This window comes from Lissotriton helveticus, chromosome 6 (assembly GCF_964261635.1).
Source record: "Lissotriton helveticus chromosome 6, aLisHel1.1, whole genome shotgun sequence".
Classification (NCBI taxonomy): domain Eukaryota; kingdom Metazoa; phylum Chordata; class Amphibia; order Caudata; family Salamandridae; genus Lissotriton; species Lissotriton helveticus.
The window spans coordinates 444,152,311-444,176,854 of NC_136067.1; positions in this window are offsets into that span (position 1 = coordinate 444,152,311).

Genomic DNA, 24,544 nt, shown 5'->3' on the forward strand with positions numbered 1-24,544 from the left:
AGCTAGAATACTCTGTTCTGACTGACAGATAAGCAATAGATACAGAGTGCTATATCAGCCTTTTTTATGAGCGAAGGGGACTGCCATTGCTACCAGCCCCGACCGCAATTATGATCAACTTATGGCATCGGGTGACTTGAAAGACTGACTGGGCTGGGAGGTTGACTTAGGAAACTTCTCTTTGAGAGTCGGACATCCTGGTAGGGCTACAGGGAATAGAGGGTCATAAAAAATTAGACCTACGGGGCATCTCCCAGCTGAGGGATGTGTGGTGGGACTATTGTATGATACTGTTTAGCAAACTGCAAGGGAATACGAACTGACGGGGAGTCGGTACTTTAGATGCCAACAACTACCACACTTAGGACCTGATTCCTATCTTGGGGGACAGGTTTACTCTGTCGCAAATGTGGCGGATATCACATAGGCCAAATTACAATTCCATAATATCCTATGGAATTTGTAATACGGTATCCGCCAAGATTGTAATCACTCTGCCAACCTCACTGAGGTCTTGGATGAGTTACCACTGGATGATTGGGTGCTGGGATCCTCACTGACCCATCATGCAGTGTCCTAAATATATTCAAGACTTCTCTACAACAGTCTCCCCCCCCGCTCGATCACCTCAAGGACAAATTGGAAAGAGGGTTTTCAACTCCTTCAGTTAAAATTACACCAAAGGACATACATCATTATTAGGACACAGTTGCACTGTAAAGGAGCGAGTTGACAATGATCTCTACCAAAGAGGCGGCCGGCAGAGGGATACCCTCCTTTACATTCTTTGGGCCTGCCCCAAGATCCGGAGCGTCTGGAGGGCTGAGGGTGGCCAGATATCAGAGGTCCTTGACTTAATCATTTAGCTCACACCACAGCTGGTGACTCTGGGAGTTTCTTGGGAACAGATGTTAGATCATTATACACGTTTGTTCTGCAATATTGCGCTGATGGTAGCCTGCCCATAAGTGAACAGGCACTGGGGACAAACAGGATCCTGTCTTTTGAAGCATGGGAAGTGAACTTAAAATGGTGCATAGGGGCAGAGAAACTGGTGTATCAGGCCTGGAGGTGTGAACATAAGTTTCAAAAGGTGTGGGGCCCCTGAGGAGCCACAGAAGCCAAGGAGCCCTGAGAGGATGATGGAGGGACTTCCAGTTGGCTGAAAGGGAGGGCAGCTCAGGTGAGCCACGTGGTCAGTTCTTTAGGGTCAGAAGATTTTTAGACTGTTGTGGTTGGGGTGCCACCAATATACAACTGCAATTGTCAATGCGATACTGTCATCTATTTCTGGTGTGCCTTAGTCTCCCGGTCCAGGCGATGGTTGTTCAATGAGAGCTTGTTTGTATTGAAATGTCATAATAAAGATTTTTTTTTAAAGATAGCTCATGGAGGAAGACTTGTGGAACTCTTTCAAGTGAGGACAGGAGTGCACCAGGGTTTATTTATTTATTTATTTATAAAGTTTTTTATAGCGCGAACAAGATTCCGAGGGATAACAGAGTGCTTTACATTATGAAGGGAGGAATACAAAAAACATATCAGAGGCAATATCCAGAAAGGGTAAGGGAGAGAAAGAGAATACATTACAGAATACAAATAGGAGGGTAATACAATAAAACAAGTGTAGGGGGTAACAAGGGTGAAGCACAATGTTCAGGGGGGAGCTGTAACAAAATAAGAACAAAGTCAGCAGGAGGAATGTCAACGGGCCTGTGCGACTAACCCTATTAGGGTATGAATTTGTTCATTAGGAATCTTTTGGCTTCCACTTTGAAAGCCGTCAATGAGGAGATTCTGCGAATTTCCAGTGGAAGAGAGTTCCAAATCTTAGGGGCGGCTCCGGAGAAAGCTTGGTGGCAACTTCTCTTTTTCTCTAGGATACGAGGTTTCAGGAGGAAGCAGGAGGCACTTCTTGAGGCTCTTACTCCACAGGGTAATGTCAGTTTTTCTGCAAGGTACGTAGGAGTATTTAGGTGAAGGGCTTTGTGTGTGAGAACCGCAATCTTTAATTGAATTCATGCTTCGAAGGGCAGCCAATTGAGGGATTTAAGGACTGGTGATATATGATTTTTTCGTTTAGAATCCGTAACCAGTCTAGCAGCTGAGTTCAGTGCAGCCCTTAGTGGAGCCGGAACGTATTTGGGAAGGCCACAGAGGGTAACACTGCCGTAGTCTAACCTCAGCAAGACAAGCGCTTGAACCACATGCTTGAAATCATTTGGGGAAAGGAAAGGTTTGATATTTCTTAGAGTTCTCATCAAGTGGTTGGCTCGTTTGCATACATTGCTGATGTGACCTTTCATGCTCAGGTGCTTGTCCATAGCAATACCGAGAGACTTGGCTGTGTCTAGAATAAGAGGCGTACAGTTGAAAGCAGTGAGGTGGCTCTGCCAGAGGTCTAACTTGGGGATGCGATTCGGGGGGAGATGAGCAGGAATTCCGTTTTAGAGGTGTTGAGCAGTAGATGATTCTCCGTTACCCAGTTGTGCGTAAACATTAAGATAGTGTTAAGTGAGATGATGTTTTCCGAGGATGAGATTTTCAAATATAATTGCGTGTCATCTGCATACATGTGGAAGAGAATGTTCATGGAATTTAGGGAGTGAGCAAGAGGTTCCAAGAAAAAATTGAAGAGGATAGGAGATAGAGCGGATCCTTGGGGAACCCTCATGAGTACAGGAGATGGCTGGGAGAGAGAGTGGTTTACCTTGACTCTTTGAGTTCTGTGCTGAAGGAAGGATGAGAACCATAGTAACACCTGATCGGAAGAACCCATTTTATTTTGCAAGATAGATAGCAAGTTGTCATGATTAACCGTGTCAAATACAGAGGAAAGGTCGAGGAGGATCAGGAGGCAGGATTCATTTTGGTCGAGCATAGTTAAGATGTCATCTAATACGTGAGTGAGAGCCGATTCGGTGGTGTGGCACTTCCTAAATTTGATTGGTGCTGATCTAGGAGTTGGAAGTTCTCAATGTGGGCACAGAGTTGAGATTGCACATATTTTTCCAGTAGTTTCGCTAAGGTGGAGATGTTGGAAATGGGGCGGAAGTTATTGAGATCTTATTTGTCAGCGTTCGTTTTTTTTAGTATGGGTGTAACCTGAGCTGCTTTGAGGCATTCAGGAATCATGCCTTGTGCTAGGGAAGCATTAACAATCCTAGTCCATGTGGGAAACCGAGCATTCTTCATTTCTTTGAAAATAGAAGGGGGGAATGGGTCGCTGAAGTGGTTGGAAGGGTGGATATTCTGAAGACTCTTGAAGATATCATATTCGCTAAAGGTGGTAAAGGTACACCATGATGCATTGTTCTTGGGATTTGTGGAGGTCGATTCAAACCTCACAGAGGAGTCAAAGGGTGAGATAGTAATGGGAGATGGAAGTAAAGCCTCTTAGCGGCTAGGTCAATGGAGATGGTTCAAGATTTCTCTGTGAAGATCATCGCAGGAAGGTGGGTTTCCACCAGGATCAGGTTGGTTAGGCCCAACGACAGATTGTTGTTTGACCAGTTCGAAGAGTTTCTTGGGACGGTTTGCAGCTTGATCCAATTGGTGTCTGAAGTAGGTCGCCTTAGCACTCTTGATTTGCTTGTTGTATCGGCTCCTGGCATCTGTAAGGAGTTTTACTTGGTCCAAGGAGGGATTGACTCGCCATGACTGTTCAAATACCCTAAGGTTGCGGCGTTCTGAGCTTAGGTTTTCATTATACCAAGGTTTGGATAGTTTTGTTGAGGCATTTTTTAGTTGGAGTGGAGCAATATTCTCCATGATGTTGGAGATGGTTGAGTTGTAGGCGTTGGTGAGTGATTGTACCTCAATTATATCCGCTTGAGAGGAGAGGGCAAATTTACAGTGGGCAGATAGATTGTCAGAGTTTATAGTTCTTAAGTCCCTTTTCTAGATCTTAGCTGTTAGAGGTTGAACCTTTCTCATCAATACTTCCCTGTTGATATAAAAGAGGATGTAGTGGCGGTCGGACCAGTCACAGGGGGTGATGGACTCAATGGAGATAGACTGCTCTTTAGAGATAATGAGGCCTAACATTTCTCCTTTGTTATGAGTAGGTTGGATACAGTGCTGAGTAAAATCTTGATCAGTTAAGAAAGATTTAATGCAGGATACAGAGGGGTCGTTGGTGTTAGACCAATGAAGGTTGAAATCACCAAGGAAGATTTGTGATAGCGCTGAGTCGACATTACTAGAGATGATTTCCATTAGTTGCTCAGTGAAAGGGAGATGGTCACCCGGGGGTAATAAAAGGTGTGAAGTTTACAGACAGGTAGTTTCATATTTGATATAGTGAGACAGAGGTATTCACAGGAGGTAGGCTTCAAGGAGTCTGATTGAGAAACCGAGAGTGCGTTTCTGTGAATACATGCTAGTCCCCCACCCAGTTTCAGATCGCTGTCAGGCCTAATTATATCATGAGTGGGGGGTACTAGGAGGTCTAAGTTGGGAGTGGAAGCTGAATTTAACCAAGTTTCAGTAAGTATGATAATGCCTAAATCATTGTGTTGGATGAGGTCGAAGATATCGGTGGCATGTTTACTGGCAGACCTGCAGTTATGTAGTACACATTTAAGACGGGGTGGATTTGGGGAGGAAGACGACTAGGAGATCTTTACACTGGTGAGGTTGTTAGTGTTACTGCAACTAAGATTGCAATGGGGTTCTCTGCACGGGTTAGCCGGAATGGAAGGAATTTGTCTCGGAGGGTCAAGGTTAGATTCTGATAAGGTCGTGCTGGAGTTGTGAGAGACATCTGGATCAACGGTCGAAAAGTGGGACTCAAATCCAATGTGACAGGCGTTAGGTCATGGGTTAAGTTTGGAAAAGGACGTGTTAGTGTTGAGCCAGTCACATGGATCAGTGCTCTCGCCTTTGCTCTACCTGTGTGCCATAGACTAGATCATGAAGACATCCACAGCTAGGAAAAGAAATGCAATCCAGTAGACTCCTTGGATTCAGCTAGACTACCTGGAATTTGCAGAATACCAGGCCCTACTCTCCCATATCCATATGCAGATGCAAGAGAAAACCAACACTGTGCCAGTCACATCAGCACAATTCGGGCTCAACATCCACAGGGGAAAACAAAAATCCTGAAGGCTAACACGACCAACATAACTGCAGTCACTATTTGAGGTTATGCATTGGAAGAGGTTGAGCCCTTCATCTACCTGGTCAGTGTCATAGACAAGCGGGCGGCACAGACAGTAATGTCAAGGTACGAATCGGAAAAGGGAGGCCTTTATTCAACTAAAGAATATCTGGAGCTCCTAACGTTGCAAACCAAGACCAGGCATTTCAACAACAATGTAAAATAATTCCTTTTGCATAGAGGTGAAAGTTGGAGGACCACAGGGACCACCACCAACACTCCAGACCTTCATCAACACCTCTCTGAGGAAAATCCTCCAAATCTGCTGGCCAAGCACCATCAACAACAACAACCTATGGCAGCAGACTTTACAACTCCCTGCTCATAAAGACATAATGAAAAGACACTGGGGCTGGATAGGTCATACACTCCACAAGCCAGTATCAAACACTACTAGACAAGCCCTCAAATTGAACCCTCAAGAGGAAAGGAAATGAGGAACGGCATGAAAAACATGGCTTCGAGACCTTGAGGGGTGACTGCAAGGAAATGGGTTATACCTTGATTGACATTGAAAGAAAAAACCCAGGACATAGATGCCTGGACAGTCCTGGTTAATGGACTATACCCAAAGAGGGGTAGTTGGTATAAGTAAGTTAGTAAGTAAGGAGTCACCCTGGGGATCAGCCTTATTATCTTTGGAGATAATCCTTTCAATAGAAATCAAGTAGAAGGTTGTCCAAGCTCTTTAGGTCCTTCTCACAGTTCAAAGATGGCAAGTTCAGCAGATTCAGTCCACCTGATATCCATTTGCAAGTTCAGCACTATTGCAAGTTTTACACTGAGGAAATAACAACATACAAAATTGTCCCTATAGGATTCATTCAATCACAACTTAATTAATTCAATAATTTGTCACCATAGTGATCAATTATTCAAGAGAAGCAAGGAAAAAACAGATTTAAACTGTTTTTTATTATTCCAATTAATCTTTTGTACACACAAATATGTAGAATATGGCAACCAGAATACTACTATATTGACAGATGTGAGTCTGAGTAGTATGGCAACTTTTGCTATATACATGTAAAAGAAATACCATGTACGAGAAAAACTTTTCACAGTACAATCATTTAGGAATCAAATGATGATACAACAATGAGCAAAACGTTGTCAAGCGTTGACGTTTCGGTCCTTTGTTGGTAAATCAATCCATCGGACCATCTTCAGGACCAAGCGTTGCACATATTTATCCAGGACCCCCAGCCGGAGGTCACAAGGCTTTGCACTGCAATAACCTAAAGTAGTTGAAGTAATGGCTGTTCACCTATCTCGTCTTATGCATATGATTCTAGCGTCACCAGAGGAGCGAATACGTCACTGAATGACGTGAAGGAAGCACCGTCGTTACTGCCCACTCGACTCGGTCTTACACTGAGGAAGGCTGTTTGAGGTTCAAACTTTGTTGGGCTAACCAGCCTATGGGCAGGGGACCCCCTCAGACACTCCTAGTTCCTGTCTGTCCAATGGCGTAAAAGTTCCCAAGCCCTGACCTACCTACCTACCTTTGCAGCAGTTAATATTTGCTTCACTGCAAATAGGCCCAAATTGCCATGTGCTAGGGCATTTTTAAGATGTCAAACGTTTTTGGCGACACTAAACTTCAGGCCTGAAGGCTGGTGGTGTGTAAAGGGAGTAGACTATAGTAATCCCAATGTCTACCTTCAACTAACATCCCAGAGACAGAATTCTGGTAGGACAAAGGCAGGGCCCTTTAGCAACAAAAGGTGATACACATGGTAGTCTTGGCATCTTGGTCTCTCTCCTTCAAGTACACCACAAGTGTTAAATGTGGCTCAAAAGACCGGTTAAGGAGGATTTGACTGTGTGCTGTCACAGGATGCCCAAAACCTCCATTCTGCATATTCTGTTGAGTTCAGAGGAAATATCTCTGCCCATTCCCGTCAGCCAATTGTTTGCTTCTGGGAGGCATTTTACACCGTTTTCATGTCCATCTCTGTATTGAGTACCGGCTGAAGAGGTATTATCACTCACCATTCATTAACTTCATATAAAGAAAACATATCTTTTCAAAGTTTATTTTCCCTGATATGTATTAAACATCTGACTTCTGGTGGCTGGCTATATTGTAGACAGTGTGCACAATGTTGCCAGTAGCCATGCAAATAGTAGAGAAACCTCATTATTTATCCAGCTTTTGTATGAACAGTTTTTAAATTGTGTTTGCCCTATTCAGATTTCAACAGGTACTTACAGCAAGGAGCGCACTCTATGGGCACCCATCTTATGAAAGTCAGTGTTCTGAAGTATTAATACATTTGCAAAAAGGGGTCGTAAATTCGGCAGATAGATTTTTTAAATGGAATAGAATTTTGCAAAGTGACATATGTACTGTTCAGTCAATTTAGAAAATAGTGAATCACATGAAGTTGCAGAATGACCTGCCTAATTATTATTCATTAAACAGGTGCTAATTTGCCACCCTCTGTGATTATATTCACTGAGGTGATGGCCTGCAAGGAATAGCACTTCATTATCTCTATGACTGCATTCCAAAATGGAACAAAATGTTATTTCCAAAGCAGCCCATGTTCCTTAAAGAAACCAGTGCTATTTAAAAATTGGTTTTGGATAACGTTTCCCTCTTAAGGCTGCCAACATGATTTTTAAATGGAAAGGGGTCCTAAGGGAGCCCGTCCCCCTTTGCAAATTAATTACCACCCCAACTCGGGGGTCGTGAGCTAATCAAAATGATTTATTTATTTTAATTATTCATTTAGTTATAAAGTTTTGTATAGTGCAAACATGACCCTAATGGGTATCAGAGCGCTTTACATGACAAGAAATAGCATTACAATTTGACTGGTAATAAAAAAAATATGCATGAGTGACAAACATATAAGGAAGTGAATATGATGAAAAAGCCTTGGTCTAGGTTAAGGTAAAACAATAAGGGGGGTCAATCAACGAAAGAGTTTGATATCTATACATTTTCATTGTCACCGATATATTATCGCACATGTAACCCGACAGCACGACCTCAACCTAATCTCTTACGCCAATGACACTCAGCTGATCCTCTCCCTCACCAAGGACCCCATCACTACCAAAGCCAACCTCCACGAAGGAACGAAGGCCGTCGCCAACTGGATGAAGACCAGCCGTCTGAAGCTGAATTCGGACAAGACGGAGGTCCTCATCCTCGGCTCCAACCCTTCAGCCTGGGGCGACTCCTGGTGGCCAACGGCACTGGGGGCAGCCCCGACACCTACCGACCAGGCACGCAACCAGGGAATCATCCTCGACTCAACCTTCTCAATGACCAAGCAAGTCAACGCCGTCTCCTCCTCGGGCTTCAACACCCTCCGCATGCTCCACAAGATCTACAGATGGTTCCCGACAGATACAAGAAAGACAGTCACCCAGGCCCTCGTCAGCAGCAGACTCGACTAGGGAAACGCCCTCTACACTGGAGCCCCGACCAAGCTCATCAAACGACTACAACACATCCAAAACGCCTCGGCACGACTGATCCTCGACGTACCACGCAACGGCCACATCACCACCCACCTGAGAAACCTGCACTGGCTCCCCGCCAACAAGAGGATATCCTTCAAGCTCCTCACCCACGCACACAAGGCCCTCCACAAGACCGGCCCAGCCTACCTCTACTGATGGCTCTCCTTCTACATCCCCAACTGCCAGCTATGCTCCTCCGACCTCTCACTCGCCACTGTCCCGCACATCCGAAGAACAACCAACGGTGGGAGATCCTTCTTCTACCTCGCCGCCAAGACATGGAACACCCTCCCACTGAGCCTACGACAGACCCAAGACCTGCTGACCTTCAGGAGGATACTCAAGACCTGGCTGTTCAATCAGTAGCTGCCCCCCCCCCCCCCCCCCCCCCCCAGCGCCTTGAGATCCTCTGGGGTATGTAGTGCGCGTTACAAATGATTGATTGAGGGTAAAAACTTAATTAGCAGCAAAGATTTTGCTTCTTTTTTTAAGGAGGTGGTAGAGGAGATTAGGCGAAGGTCTGGAGGTAGAGAGTTCCATATCTTAGGTGCATTCACCAAGAATGCTCTGGCACACATTTTCTTTTTGTAGGTTCGTTGGCGTTTCAGAAGGAAGGTGTGCGCACTTCCCAGGATCGGCTGCCACCTGATTTTTCTAGCTTTTGAGCCAGGTAATTGGGGGGTATTGAAGTGTAACACTTTAAGCGTCATGCAAGCAATTTTTAGCTGGATTCTTGCTTCGTACGGTAACCAGTTTAAGGATTTTAGAGCTGGTGATATGTGTGTTTTTCTTTTAGTTCCGAGGACAAGTCTTGCTGCTGCGTTGAGGGAGGCTCTTAGAGGGGCCAGTTTGTATTGAGGTAAGCCACATAGTGTGGCATGACCATAATCCAGTCTGGGCAAAACAAGAGCTTGAACAACTTGTTTTAGGTCATCGTGTGGAAGGCAGTGTTCAAGTTTCCACAGAATGCTCAGTTGGTAGTTTGCTCCTTTGGTGACTACGCTAATGTGATCCTGCATGGTCAGGTGTTTGTCTAATATAACACCCAAGGATCTAGCAGAGTCTAGGATGTGGGGCACACATTTGAGGGCTGTAAGATGTTTTAACCAGAGATCAATCTTGGGGATGTTATTCGGTGGAGAGATGAGGAGAAATTGGGTTTTTGCAGTGTTGAGTTTGTGATGGTTATCTGTGAGCCAGAGGTGTGTGTTTTGTAAGATGGAATTTAGGGATACAATGTGCTCTGGGGAGGCGATTTTGAGATACATCTGAGTGTCACCAGCCTACATATGGTAATGGATTTTTGTTGATTTTAGGTGGTTTGCAAGTGGTACAAGGAATAAATTGAAGAGAATGTGTGATATAGCAGATCCTTGAGAAAAGTCAAGAATGATTGTGTGGGGCTTAGACAGACATTGATTCATTTTTACTCTTAGGGATCTGTTTTGGAGGAATGAGGAGAACCATTGTAAAACGACAACTGATAAGCCCATTCTTTGTTCCAGTAAGTTCAGAAGATTATCATGTTTGACTGTGTCAAAGGCAGCCGATAAATCAAGCAGTATCTGAAGGCATGATTCATTTAGATTCAGCATTGTTAGTATGTCATCCACGATATGAGTAAGTGCCGATTCAGTGCGTTGATCTTGGCAGAAACCTGATTGATTTCGATCGAGGAGTTGATAGTTGTTTATGTGATTGCAGAGTTGACTCTGTACACATTTTTCTAAGAGCATTGCGAGAGTAGGGATGTTGGAGATGAGACAGAAGTTATTAGGGTCAGAGCAGTCTGCCATGGGTTCTTTTAACGTGGAGGTTACATGTCCTATTTTTAGGCAGTCAGGGATAGTGCCTTGACATAGAGAGGCATTTACAATCTTGGTCCATAGGGGGAGAATACAGGTTTTGATCTCTTTGAAAATGAGCAGTGGTAGATGGTCAATGAAGTGGTTAGATGGGTTTAAGGAAGAAAGAGTTTTGATCATGTCATGTTCACTGATTTGGGAGAAGGTGTTCCAAGAGGCATTGGCTTTGGAGGAGTGCCAGGAAGGTTCCTTCCTTTCCATATACTGGGAGGTGTGCAAGAAACTGAATGGGGAAGTCCGTAGCAGATCCTTTGCTAATTGTAGTTTGTTCTCTATCTTTGTGGTTTTATCCTTAAAGAAGTCAGCCAGTTCTTTGCAATTTGGAGGGGTGTCCTGGATACGGAGTCTAACAGATTGTATATGTTGCAGGATTGCTGCTTGACTATTTTGAATAGTTTGTTGGGCCTATTTCTGGCTTGGTCAAGCTGTGCTCTAAAAAAGTTAGCTTACACTGGTCTTATTCTTCTGCTGTATGCGTTCCTTGTTGTTCTTAAGCGTTTTAGCTGTTCCAAGGATGGGGAATCTCCAGGCTCTTTCTGCTATTCTTAGATTGCGTCTTTTGGTGTTCAAATTGTCATTCAACCAGGGCTTTTTTGTTGAAATCTGTGAGGTCATTGACGTCATCCATGTTGGTCTGTGGAATCAAGGTATTATTGCAAAGGGTAGCTAGTTCATTGAGGTTTATATTAGGAAGATTACTTTTCCAATAATTTATTTCCTTCAGTTGGCCATTCTTTATGATAGCCTTTAAGTTGATGAGGAAGGTGATGCGATAATGGTCTGTCCAGCCAGAGGGGCTAATAGAGTCAAGGGAAGGAGTGTCCATCTTTGAGATTATATGGTCCAGAGTCTCCCCTTTGTCACAAATTTGGGACAAATCATGGTTTAATATGAAAGACTTGAGGCTATTCACTGACTGGTCATTCAGGTAATTCCAGTGAATATTAAAGTCTCCCAGGAAGATCTGGGGCCCTTGAAGATTATCGTTCATTGTGATGATTTCCATGATCTGTTCTATGAACAATGAGTTATCGCCCGAAGGGTGATAGAAGGCATGTATATTACAGATGGATTTGTTGTTACAAGAGATCTTGATGCAAAGATATTCCCATGTAGTTAAAGCTATTGTTTCAAATTGGCGTACTGAAAGAGTATTGTTGTAGATGCATGCTATTCCACTACCCGTTTTCTTGGATCTATCTAGTCAAATAATCTTGTGACTAGGTGGGACTAGTAGGTCTATGATGGGTTGAAATGATCTGTTTAACCATGTTTCAGTGAGGATAGCTATATAGAATGGGAAACAACCTTTACAACGCAGTCATCACATCGCACTACATTTATAACGCAGTCATAACATCGCAACATCCTTTACAACTCCTGTCACTATAACACAGCCATTACATTGCATGTCACTACAGCGCATGACACTACAATGCATGTCACTACAACGCAGGCATTACATCACATGTCATTACAACGCATACCATTACAACGCATAGTACCCCTACACTAGCAATTTTTACTCACACACTATCCAACACTTACCTTACTATTGCACCCCCTGGAGTTAAAATAGTAATTTTTACCCCTACACTTTCCAACACTTACCCTACTGTTGCACCCCCTGGAGTAAGAATAGTCATGTTTACCCCTACACTATCCAACACTTACCTTAAATGCAATGTTATGGTATGCGTTGTAATGGTATGTGTTGTAAAGGTATAATGCGATGTAATGGAATGCGTTGTAAACATAGTTTTAAAACATTTGTTGTAATGTTATGCGATGTAAATGTATGTGTTGTAAGAGATGTTGCAGTGTAAAAATTGTGTTGAAAAGGCATGAGTTTTAAATGTATATGTTGTAACATCATACATTCATATCAAATTTATGTGAGAGAATGAGGTCGTAGATATCTTCCGCTTGCTTATTTGCCTATCTGCAATTGAGGAGCATGCACTTCAGGTGATTATTAGACTGATGAGAGGCCATCTATGATATAGTGATGCGTTTGAGGTTGTCCTTGTTTATTACTTTGTGATTGTGGCTCAGTTTTCTGAATGGATTTGCTTGAATTGTTTGGATTTGATTTTGATCTCTCTTATTAATATTCTTTTTGGATTGTTAAGAGAGGAGGAGTTCATGGATCTCATTGTTAGAAAGATCTTGATCTGATCTCTTAGGGCGAGAAGCATCATTAGGGGATGGTGCAGTTTCGATACAAGATTGGATGTATGTGGGACATGGAGTGAGGGATGACTGTATGGGAATCAGTTCTGGTTAGCATGTTGCTATTTGAACTGCGAGGGACCCGAAGATCTGATATAATGGACGTAAGTCTCTGAAGATCTTCCCTCAGATGTTTTAGGCTACAATCAATCTAATTGAATTGCATTTCCCAGTAATCAGGTTAATGAGTGGCTGTGGATTGCTTAGGAAGGTCTGGATGTTGGGTGAGGTAGTAAGGGACAACATGTTGAGAATGGGGGTCATTAATAGCTGTACAGTTTTGTTGGACATATGTAAGAGGATGGTTGAATGTGGTGAGGAGGTACAGCATGGGTGATAGTTAAATGATTAGGTGATCTGGATGATCTCATGTTGATTTGGTGAGGCGATATGGGTTTGTGGATGTTATTATTCAATGTATGAGAGTTTGATGTGGGTTTGATTGGAGGACCCTCCTTGGTGTGACCTGGGGAGATAAGTAGGAGCGAGTGAGGGGGAAAAGGTTCAATGAAGTTGGGATCTATACTAATTCTGATATTTGGGGGTGGAGTCCATAAGTTGGATTGATTATTTATAGTGGGGTTCTCGAGTTCTGAAAAAGAAGATGGTTCTGGAAGGAGAACGGTGGTAGAGAGGTCGGGGAGGTAATCTCTTGTGACCGGGAGTGCGTTGACTGACAAATGAGTAGCCCTGTGTGTTAAAGAGGATGTGAGCATTTTATCCTGATCATTCAATGGTTTATGATAACACTTATCAATTTTGGTTCAGTTCAATTAAACAAATTAGACGGAAACACCTGACAATAATGATTTCTAAAATCAAAAACCAAAACTAGAAATATTATATTCCAGTGACATACAGTCCACTTATATTTAGGGTGATATTAATAAAATAGAAAGAATTGCATAGGGCCCACTATGAGGTGACCAACACAGTATAATTGAGAGGCTTCATTCCAATCTCATGATAGAAGGGAGAAAAACCATGGACCTGATTTAGAGTTTCAAGGATGTAGTTAACTCCGTCAGAATGGCAAAGGCAAAACATTCACCATCCTGGGGGACATCCACCCACCAAATTTAGATTTGTCTGCTGGCCCTGTGGACAACTCTGTACAATGACAGCAACTCCTGTCAAGGTGGCTTCTGTCAATGCACGAAATATTTGAAGGATAGTACTATCATACGTAGTGGCTGGCCAGCAAACTTTTGAAAAGGTTTGTTTTTCAAAAACAAACTCCTGAAGCAGCAGTTTGTTTTTGTAAAGCAAACATGCTAATGTTCCCACATGCTGGGAGTATTCTCCAAGGGTCATGGGGTCATAATTATTTTCCTGTCCCTCACAGCCAGGTTTAGAGTGATAGTATAAAGTGCTTCCTAGGTAGGCTTCGACTCTGTTTGGACATCAGAGGAAGTACTCCATCAAGGAGCCACAAGCAAACCAGTGTGACTATAATTAATTGAACTGGATGTCATTGGAATATGAATGAATCTTCACAGTAAATATAAAAAAGACATGTAGGCATCAAAGATGCAAAAGAAAAGAAACTCACAGAATGTTTTACTCATTAACTTTATTACAAATATTGTAAGAAATAAGATACTAACTAAACTAAAACATTTTGTTACCTCTATCCTTGTGATCTGTAGCTCGATCATTTCACAGGTCCACTTTAATACTCATTTTCTGACCAGGTGATGTGGATCCACTATAGAGGCTTCAGAATTAATTTGGCCTTATTCTATTTCAGCATCCTTTTAGGGCTGTAGCTCAGACACAACCTTTGTGCTAGGGGATGACTCTCACAGCAGTAGCATTAGTGCTGGCTTCAAGCAGAAGTATCCAAAACAAGGTCAAAATCATACATCAGATCTCAGCACCTGGTTGTTATCAGCCTTCATGCACAGTCATCGGGTACAGAAAAAATGACTGTCCTGCTTAGAACGTTACACATCTTTAACAAGAGAAACTGATGACCTACCCCTTACCAACCAATCTATGTTGTTACTCAGAAAGACTTTTGCTAAAAAGGATATTGTGCAATTTATTTGGTTTTCTCTACTCACCCTCACTTCAGTTCAGGGTCTCCGATCTCCATCCACAGGGATGCAGTCAATATATGTTCACTGTGTAGAGAATCTTTATCCACTTTCCATCGATTCATGCAAAATGCATTTCACAGGCCCATACACTTAGACTTTCATAACACAAGTAGTCTTACCACTACATACTAGCTACATACTCACTGCACATAGTCGCACAGGGAATGTTAGTTCAAAGATCTGGAGGTCACAGAGAATCCCTCTTTGGGCTGTTCAAAGTGATATATCTGAAGCCCTTATCATTCCCTCTTCTGCTCATCAGATCCTTCCTATGATCATGAGCTCTCCTTTGCTGATAGCCCTTTGCCCCCATTTTTGCTGTTAAATGTTTTTCCTGACATCAGCCATCTGAGATTCCAAGACTCTTTTTGCAATCCTTGCCATCCACACAGATTTTTAACCATCCACGTTTAAACTCCTCTGCCAAATTTCAGTCCCTATTCTATTAGATCAACCCTCAGACTGCTGTGCTAGCGTTTTATTCACTCTGCATGCTCTGATTTTTCAGAAAATACTTACCAGCTCTATACGTGGGCTGGGGCGGTTGGGATTTTTCAAGGTTAGCAGCTTAAAAAGCATGAATCTGAGCCATTTACAAAAGGGCTATCCTAATACATGTCACCTGGACTCACATAGGTGTCCCCCTGCTCTTAGCCTTCCTCCTTCACTTCCATGTGCTTTTTGTGCATTTAGGTGTTGGTCCTCCTTCTAGTATCCCTGCCTGTTCCAAGTCCTCCTTTTATGGGCGGTTTCCGCCAGATCCTCATCCTGGCCCGGTCTAAGTAGTTCTAATAGCCCTAGTGCTAGTTTCCTAAAACTGGTATTCCTGGTTGTAGTCCTTCCTGACCCTGGTCTTCCTGGTCCTGCTCTGGTTCATCCTTGTATTAGCGCTTCCCTGTTGTCCTGGTTCTCCTAGGGCTGGCACTTCATGTCATCCTTGCCCTGGTCCTTGTGGTCAACCTGGTACTGCATCTACTGTTCCTGTTGCTTATTAGGTACTGTTGGGCTGTGACTAGTGATTTTGGTCCTGGTCTGGTCTCAATTTTCGCTGTGGCTCACCAGCCAGGTACTAATACCCCAGCTCCTATTCCTTATGCTTCACTTAGTACTTCAGGTCATAGTCCCCTGGGTTCTGGCTTCTCTAGTCCTCATAGCCCTGTTCCTCACCTGCTTATTCTAATATTTCTAGTTCACCTAATCTTCCCTGTCTGGTCCCTTATCTTAATAGACCTCGTCCACCTTCTCCTGAGCTGGCAAGTTCTCCAGGTCCTTCTCCAACATGTCATGATGCTCTTGGCCCTGGCCCTCTGCTGTTTGTCATCCTGGACTAACTTTTCCACTTTGTCCTTTTACTCCTTATTTAGGTCATCCTGTTCTTAGCCACCCAGTTTGGTCATCATGGCTCCTATCATCCTGCCCTTCCTTGTCCTGGTCCTACCTTTCCTCCCTGTCCTTGTCTGTCTTCCTGGCATGCCAGCTCCTGATACACCTGGAATTCTGGGACTTGCGTTTCTATTTCCCTTTGGTTGTGGTCCCACAGTTCCTCCTTGCCCTGGTCCTCTTAGCTCTTCTCCTGTTGGCTATGGTTGTCTGGCCATGTCCTCTTGATTCTTCAGGCCCTGTTCTCCCAGCTTTCCTCACTCTCAGTCTGGTTTGCCTAACAATGGTCTTTCTATTCCTGGTCCTCACAGTCTGTGTTCTTTGCCTGGTTTTGTGCCCACCAGACTTGTTCCGTTTGTTTCTGGACCTCCTTGTGTGGCTCTTTGTATGTCTACTTCTCTTGGTTTTGGTCCATTTGGCCATCCTGGTAATTTCAGGTCCTTCCCTTAGCTTTTCCTTTTCTTTCCTCATTCTCTTGACCCACATCCACTTTACCTGGTCCTTCTGATCCTTCTTACTCTGCTCTTCTGATTCCTAGTAAATCCTTTCCTGCTGGCCCTTTGGTCCACTTGGCCTCTTGTGTCTGGCCTATTACCCCTTATCTTCCTCTTTCGGATCAACCTGGTCCTCCTGATCCTGTGCAGTGTCCTCATGGACCTGCTGGCACCACACCTAATGATCTAGACCAACTTGGCCCTGGTTCTCTTTGTCTGGGTTCTTCAGAGCCTCATAATTTTTGGTCCGTGTCCACTTTGACATACAGGTCCAGTCCCCTTAGTCTTCCTTCAATAGCAGGCTGGACACTTATTTAGGAGTTCCACCATTGCAAGTGTGCATTGCAGGCTGGACACGTATTTAAGAGCATCATCAGTGCAACACTCATACCAGGCTGCAATGGCAGGCTGGACACTTATTTAGGAGGACCTCTGGTGCAAGTGCATACACCAGCCTGCAATGGTAGGCTGGACCCATGCTTAGCACACCCTCGGTGCTGGGCGTATACCACTCTGCATTGGCAGGCTGGACATGGATTCAGAGGCACCATCGGTGTCAGTGCAACCACCAGCCTACACTGGCAGGCTGGAACAAAGTCTTAAAACATAATAGGTGCAAGTGTGCCCACACCGGATGACCATGGCAGACCTGACTGATGTGTTAGAAACCTCAGTGTGTGTTGAAAAGGTAGGCGCACTTTCATACCGTATTTATAGTGGGAAAGTTCCCCAAGCCCTAACTTAATATGAGAATTGGATACAACCAGGCAAAGTCCCATAGAGACAGCTGACCCCCTAGGTACAGAAAACCCACATGGGGGTTCATCCCTACCCGGGCAGTGCACATGCAAATGTGCCTACCTGGCCACTCACCCATCCTGGTTTGGTGGTAGTGAAAGGCCCCTTCAGAGTTTGCTACGTTGTGAGCCCAGCTAACCTGAGTATGAGACATTTTTGACAAGCTATTCAGGTGGGAGGCACAATCAGTGAAGTGTCCCCCTATTAGCCAGTGTCGCACCTCCCCTGGGAATGTGATGTACCTTTTTACAGGGCACTCACAGGTACGACACCTAACCCAATCAAGTAAGCATCCTATCCTGACATGAGCAGGAAGTGTGTGCACACTTTCGTGCTGCCGTATAGTGGGATAAGTGTCCAGAGTCCTACAGTCAGGAAAAGAGGGTTGGCAAAAACCAGGAGGACAAAAAGCAAAAGGTTTTAGAGAAATCCCCCTGAGAAGGGCCATGTCCAACACTGGACATGCTCCTCCGAGGTCCTGTTATTTCTGCTCCACATGGTATTCAGGGCTCTGGTCCTATGGGCACGGTCCATCTGGCACTCCAAGACCTGTTTCTGGTCCTCTTACATCTGATCCTTCTAATCCTGGTCATCCTGGCTCTGGTTCTACTAGTATATTTAGTACTGGCCCCTAATCGTCTTAATATTCTTGTCCATGGGCCATAAACCTCATGCTCTGATCTTCCTAGTCTTCTCGCATCTGTCCTGATCCTCCTGCTTATTGTCCTTGTGCTTCTACACCAACTGATCATAGTCATTCCTCCTCTGGTTACCCTGGCCATCCTGTTCGTCATCTACCAGGCTTTCTTGTTTCTATCCCTGTGGTGTGAACATCCAGGGTGTGGGCATCTCCCTGATCTCCCTTTTCCTCCTCAACCAGGTCCTCTCCTGTCCTGGTACTCAAGCTTCTGAACCTCCTCGCCCTGATCTTCCTGGTCACACCTAGTCCTTTGTTTCCTGGCCCTCTTGGTACTTTTGTTTATGGCTTTAGTGTCATGTGCCAGGTACCACTCACCTGAAATCCAGTTTACGCGGGAGTGAAGATGAGGCCTCGCACTCTCCTTCAGGCTAGTCCTCAAAAATTATGCAGGTGTGAGATCAATCGAGATCTCACGCTTCCATCGCTTATGTCATTGAAAGAAGGCCAAATGGGATGTGGAGTGCAGGGGCTGCTCTTTCCATATTCTAAGCATTGCACTTTTACATGTTCTAAGCAGTGTCACTGTGGCAACATAATAACAAGGTTTTTGGCAATATACACTATCATTGTCACTGTGGCACCATGCATATTTATACAAATGTGATTTAGCCATGAAAGTGGAGGGCGGATGTGACTAGGCAGTCACCAATTTTGGTATATAAAAAGGTGGAAGGTGTGGTGGAGTGTGCACCTAGACGGTCATGAAACTGAAGGCAAGATCCCTAATACTGGGGATAATATGTATATGGCACACGTTGGGACATCTAGTTGCCTGTGTCCATGGTCTCACCTCCCTGGAAATCCTCACCACAGTCATGATATTCTTGTTTTTCTAGTCCTTTTACGTCTTGAGAATGTATGCCCATTTGTCCTTATTTTCTTGGTCCTGGTTCTTATAGTTTAGTTACTCCTGAGCTCTCTGGAAGTCCTGGACATGGTTGTGATATTTTTATTTCTCATATTACTTATTCTTTTTGAGATTATTTTCCTGTTGGTCCTGATCCTGCATTTCCTGGTCCTTATAGTTTGATTTCTCCTGAGTTTAGCTATGATGGACCTGAGTCACCATCTATCCTAGCCTTGGTCTCTTTGGTCCTGGTTTTCCTGGTCATTTTTGTCCTATGGTACTTGTTTTCATAAACCTTGACTTTTGTACTCATTGGCCAGTGTTGGTTCCCCCAGTTTTGGCCCATCTGGCTCTGTTCCTTTGTGATCATCTTGTCCCTGATCACCTCAGCCTGGTTCTTCTCACGCTGAACCTCCTAGCCCTGGTACTGCAGGTCCCTATCCATCTGGCCCTTAGTGTCCTGGCCAGTTTAGTCGCTATCCTCCTGGATTGGGTTGTCCTAGTCCTCCTGGATATTTTCCGTGTCATTTGAGTCCTACTGGTACTAGCACCATTGATCCCAACCCTCTTGATACAGGTTGTTCTTGTCTGATTACTCCTGAGACTGGTTATTTTGGTCTTGGTCCTCCTGACCACTACTTTCCAAACCCCTTGCTCTTCCCCAATTGGTAATCCAAGCCCTGGTTCTCTAGGTCCTAATCTTCATGGCCTTCTTAGCCTCTTAGTTCACATAGTCCTCCTTGTACTGGTCTTTTGGGTGGCCTTGGTTCTGGTCCCAATGTCTTTCTTGTCCCTGCCCTGCTTATCCTGGTTTCTTGGTACTACTGGCTATTCCCCTCCCAGTCCTGCTCTTCATAATCCTTTCCAATGTGGCCCTAATCCTCCTTCTCCTTCCCCTTATGGTTCTTCATGCTAGTCTTAGAACACACTGACCCTTTACTTTCGGGTCTGTCTGGTCATCATTCCCATGTACTTCTTCACCTAGTCCTTTGTATCCTAGGTCTCCTGTTTCACAGTCTCTCAGTCCTGTAAAGTTTCATCCCCCTCAACCTAATTCACGTCCATCTGTTCTCTAGGTCTTGCTCCCTTGGTTTACTATATTCTCCAGGATTGCCTGTTCCTAATCCTACTACTCCTGGGTATCATAGTCCGTGTAGTTCTGATCTTAGATCTGGCTCTCCCTTGTCTGGTCCTCATGTATCAGGTTGTCTGGTACTGATCCCACTGGCCTTAGTTTCACTAACCCTCCTCGTCTCCCAGTCCTCCTGGCCCATTCCAGTCCTACTAATCCTCCTGGGGTTCCTGTTCTACCGTGCTCTTGTCAATCTGACCCCTGTCTTCTCTATCGTGGTACTCCTAGAAATGGTGGTCCTGGGTCTGGTCTTCCTCATCCCTCAAGCACTGGTCCTCCTAGTGCCCTTATTGAGGGTCACCCTGTTTCCTGTAGTCCTTGCCTCCCTACTTTTGGATACCTCTGAGTCTGACCCCCATGGAACCTAGTCCTACTGAGCCTAGACATACTGGTCATTCTAATCTAAGTCTCCAGGGCCTACTAGCACAGGGCCTTTCTGTTCATGGTCCTTCTGGTTTCTATTTGCTTCTGGCCTCTTAGTCCTTGTTGATCTGACTTATGTGGCCCTGGCTCTCTGTCTCTTGTCCTTCTTTCAATTGGTCTCATAGTGCCTGTCCTCTTTAGATTGTCTATCTGGGTCTGCTACTCCTGCCCCTAGTCATCCTTATTCCTCTGGTCCTTTTTGGTGCTCTGATGCCCTTCTATCCTTCCTCATCATTATGGTCCAGGGCACTCTGTTTCTTTTTTTTACTTCAGACCCTTATTCACTGAGATCAAATCCCCCTGTTCTATATCACCCTGGTGCTCCTAATCCTTCCCACCAATGCCCTCATGGCTCTGGTCGTCCTAGCCCTCCTAGCGGTCCACTCTCTGACCCTTATTCTCCTACTTGTCATCATACTCCTCCTAGTAGTTCTACTCCTTGCATTCCCCCACCCCCTCTAGAATGATTTTAGGCAAGTACAGCCTCCAATCTTATCACCCAGACATTTTTATTTTTGAGACAGTAATGTCAAGGACAGAAATGAGGGCTCAGTAGAGGCAGGAAACACTGCTTAGTCTGTCAAAAAACAAAACTACCATCCCCAAGATACATTGCACAGGTGAATATCATCTCAGTGTGTGTGGCAAGAAGGTGTCACTCATGGCATGGGACCAATAGGCATCAATGCCTGAAACCCACTCTGTTAAGTGAAGACTTTGAACAAGTGAGTTTATTTACAGGCAGCAGAGTGAACTCCTCCTGTGAACTATCCAGATGCTTTACTTACCTGCCTCCTGCTTTCATTTCCCCATTCGTCATAAGACCCATTACTGTGCCTCACTCAATATACCTCCTGCAAGTATCTCAATGACTGTGCCCTCAAATACCAATTGCCTACTGTGTGCGTACCTCCCTATGGGGCCAAGCTTCAACCTCTGTCAGCATTCCCTGATTACTGCTGCTTTTCAACTGCTGCTGTGTTACAAGATTTGAAATACCAAGCAAGAACAATGCCCCTTAAAAAGAAGCCAATTACTAGCACAAGGCCTTTCATAAAAAGCCCATAAAAGGCTCCACCCCTCAAAAATCATCAAAAAGAGGACTATGAACATTACAAAAACAATATATTCTCAGGAGTATATAAAACATTTGTGTAAAATGTTTTAAACCATACTCATTATATTTTGAAACCAATCAAATACTTCTAGACTGCAGTGCAAAATCTCTGTATGACATATTCTGAAGTTCTTGAAATAAAAGCTCGATTACTACATTTCTTATCTGAATATTAAAATAACAAAAATGTTGTATTAACAATGATTTTACAGTTTAACCATCTGTAAACAGCCTAGCTTAATACATGCACTTATCCTTTGTACAAAATATTTGTGCAAGCACTTACATTAAAATGCCTCACACATTTTGCATACCCATTACAAGATGACCACCATCCTACCAATGCCTGTTGTCCCTTTTTACTTCATGGCCAGCTAAATAAAGACCTCCTTCATACCATTTATACAGCAGCAAGTGAATTGATACATTTCTACTATTTAGCCTGTGGCCAGGTGAACAGCAGAGGTTATGTACTACTTATTTGGCCAGCGGTGGGGCAAAAATCCACTTTCATAATATTATCTGTAAATAGAGTTGCCAACTTTCCAAGTAAAAAATTCTCTAAATTTGATGTTGATTTAAAAGTCTCATGCAAGCCAACATTTCAGAAGAGCAAAGTGGGAGATTTGAAAATATATAATCGGGAGAATGTATTCCCCAATTCACTTCTATTGAAGGAGAGTCAATTTCAGGCAGGAGGAAGCCAAACTAAAGCCACTTTTCTCTGAAAAAATCGGGAGTCTACTGTCTGAATCTGATCTATTTGTATGCGTGGAGTCTACAAAAGCTAAGACATGACACTAAATAGAACCTTAAACAAAATCAAATGGATTCATTTGTAAAATTACTTTTCTGCCTTAAATAGTAGTTAGGGAATCATTAACGCAGCTCTAAATCAGATTTATAAGTATTTACATTTTCTGTTTGAAGTATGTATAGATAAGGTCTAAATACACAAAATCGCTTTGGGCGATTTTGCCTATTTGTGGACCGGTGACATAAAAATACCTGATGACCGGCCAAGTGGCAACTCTATTATACAAAATGTTAACTTTCAAATGTGGCCCTTTGTTACTACTCACTTCAACAGACGCTGCTATTCCATGTAGCACTTTTCCAATGTGTTTTCATTTATTAATATGTATTGCGGAACTGAATGATACTGCGCCTTCCTGCAATCAAAAATAGCTCAATAATAAGTGAGACGGTCATCTTTTAAAGCACAGCAAAACACACAAGATGATGGACGGAATGTTGCACAATGGCAAAACATTCACCCCCAGTAACAGATCTGGGTTTAATCCATCGTTATTTTGCTCACCAAGCCACCCCAGTTCAGACATGGCCATATGCAAATCAGTCTTACCCTGTGCCTCATGGGAACAGTCCAGACCGAACTGCCAAGCCATGTCTTCCCTGGACCGGAATCAAGCATCCTATTACCGGTTTCTGGCTATCAGCCGTCTTCAGCCAGGATAGCTTGACTCCAGTGGCTTAGTGAGCACGGGACCCACGTCTGGGCATACCCTTCCCACATAGGGTGAACAGCAAAACACACAAAGCACGGCACAGCACATTTAAAAGGTTCACTGTAGCTCTCTTTTTACGATGTACAACGTGAAGACATTGTTTCCTAAAACTGCAGTAGAACTGAAAAGGGGCACAGCTGAATATGAAGAATGGTCTGTCACAGTGATTTATGCTTTTTGGTAAATATTGGTTACTTCCTTCTATATTCTCTTTTATATATCCTGCATGAAAGATGAATTGCATTAATTTCGAAAAGTCAGAATACAAATGCTGATGACGGTGTGGCCATCCTCTTGACTGGCAATCATTACACGCTCATCTGTCTCAGTGTCAGTGTCAATAACAACCACTTATCATCACTTACAGGGACAGGCATGATCACGAGCTCTCGAAGGGCTGCAATGTAACTGTGTTCAAAACAGAAAATACCAACGAATTTTGGATGTAGTGTGGAAAATCTGATATAGTTTCAACTGATTTAATGTATACCTAAAGGTAATGATTGTATGCATTGACCTACAAATGTGCCTCCTTCACATACTATAAATCTCGTGTTTTTTCCCTATAAAAAATGTATAATGCTGCAAAATCTTTATTTATTCCTTCACACATTTGATTGCTTTTTCGACTGAGGGCACACAAGGGGCCATATTATCAATTACGGCAATAACATTATCGCCGTTTTAGCGGTAGGAAACAGCCGCTAGAGCGGCAATAAGGGGCTTGATAATATACCTTAGAGAATTCCAATAGAAGCCCAGGTTTGATGTCCTTCACACCAGAACCTGGACTTCTATTGGAATTCTCTAAAGCATATTATGAAGACCCTTATAGCCGCTTTAGAGCCAGTTTCCTGCTGCTAAAACTGCGATAATGTTATCGCCATTCTTGACAATATGGCCCTAGGTGTTTCCCTGACCACTGTCGTCACAGAGATTACCAGGCAGTGGCAAGTTGGAATTTTCCACTAACCAGGTGATCTGGGTACTCAGTCTGCGATAGACAGATGCCCTGAAGAATTCTCCTATTATCTCCAGGCAAATGTCAAAGGGCAAGGAAGGGAGGGTGAGAGGAATTGTAATGACTGTGACGAAGACCAGTAGTACAAAGAATAATGAAGCAATGAATATAAAGAAGATTACCAGTAAGTATATGTGGCATTACCATTACGTCCCTGTAGTAAAAGGACACTACACAATGAGTAAGAAGCGATGATTTTATTAGTAGTAAATCATCCGGTGCACCCAGCTGGGTAGCATAATAATCACAACGTTCCAAGG